This window comes from Fukomys damarensis, unplaced genomic scaffold, assembly GCF_012274545.1.
Source record: "Fukomys damarensis isolate Sample0158 unplaced genomic scaffold, DMR_v1.0_HiC HiC_scaffold_20, whole genome shotgun sequence".
NCBI classification, from domain to species: Eukaryota; Metazoa; Chordata; class Mammalia; order Rodentia; family Bathyergidae; genus Fukomys; species Fukomys damarensis.
The window spans coordinates 20,531,476-20,533,195 of NW_022900932.1; positions in this window are offsets into that span (position 1 = coordinate 20,531,476).

Consider the following 1,720-nt stretch of genomic DNA (forward strand, 5'->3'; position numbering starts at 1 on the left):
AATGGTAGACGTCCTCCCCCTTTACTTCTAAGTGCTTCAATGTGTATTTGCTAAAGGCAAAGCCATTTACTCCTATAACAGTCTCTGGTCACATTCAAATGCTGCCAATTGCTGTACAATGAACTTTATGGTATTTTATTTTTCTGCTCAGGATCCATTTAGTTTTTGATTTTTCTGTAAATTTGGATCATTTTTCAGTCTCTGTCTATTCTGGCGTGGATATTTTTGAAGAGTACAGGCCAGTTTTGTTGTTGTTGTTGAGGGACTGAACCATTGTGGATGTAACGCAGCGTCTTCCATCCTCACTCTTCAAAAGCCAGAAAGCTGAAACAATCTGCTTTTGGAATCTCCAATCCCTGAATTCTTCAAGGCCTGCCTGAGCTCAGAATCCCTGGAGATGTCCTGTAACAACTCCTTTTAGGAGCATATGGCTTTCGGCAATGAAAAAGCAGCTGGGAACGAGAATTCAGCATTGTTGGAGCTAACCGAGCCAATCTCTCCCCAGTTCCCACACTACAAATCTTACGTCTGGAAGAGTGTATGCTGCCTTTTTTCAGCCACACTTCCAGCTGTCAACAGCAACTATAGTAGCTTAATATTGAAAATGCCAACAGTCACACTATATCCCCACCCATCACTGTGGGACATGATGGCATCAGAAAAGATTTAGTGTCCCAAGTCTTTATCTTTATGAAGAAGTGGAGGCCTTGGGAGATGAAGGGCTGGTGAAGGCCGCATAACTTGTTAGTGCCACAGTCACATCTTGAATTAATATTCTGATTTATTATTTAAAGTTGCAATGATCCAGCACTGCTAAGGAAACTGTTGGCTAGTGATGGCCAGGGTACAATGGCCACCTTAATTAATACTGAAAAAGAAAGGGGAGACAGTTCACATCTCCAGGACTAAGATGCTGCGATTCTGCCAGTCCAATTAAAAACCCCGGGTGGATGATGATAGGCACGAAGTGGACTGGATGGGGCTCTATGAGGTCGCCAAAGAGAGTTTGCCACCCATCATCCTAGGAGCATCTTAACTGTCAGCACATTGAATTAAGGGGCCAGTAGCAAAGAGGCTGTTCCTAGTTAACAGCCACTGATGTGAAGGGTTAGGGGTCTTTAATTCAGAGGAAAGACTCCAGCCACACAAGCTTAGAGATTTATTGCTCAACCAGAGATGACTGCTATGAGATCGAGGGTCACATCCTCCCCTACATCTGCTTCTGATCAGCTCACAGAGCTAGTTATTTATGTCAAGAGTTCTTAACCCCTTTGGCTATGTGGGAACGGAGAGTAGGGGAGACAGTGAACAGAGGGTGGGAAGGGCTGGGAGAATTTGGAGGTTAGAAGGTTAACACTCATTTAGGCCTCATCAATATCTGCCCAAGGGGTTTTTCCGGATTGCACATTTACCTGGCAGAATGTATGAGCTGAAAATGATTATGTGTTTTAATGTCTGTTTGGGTCTGGACATTAAATAAAGCAGAGCTGTGCTTTATAATTGTAGAAAAAAAAACCTTTGTGTTTCCATGGCAAACTATGCCTCACTTGTAGCATATTCTTCTGGGTCACCCCTTCTACATCTGTTCCTTGTCTCTGAGCTTTGCAGACCTCCGTAATTTGTTAGGTAACTGATAGATATGCAAATTCTGGCTTGTCTGATAGTATAATTGACCTTGCTTCTATTTGCAATTCATCTCAACATTCTTTTTTTTTTTTTT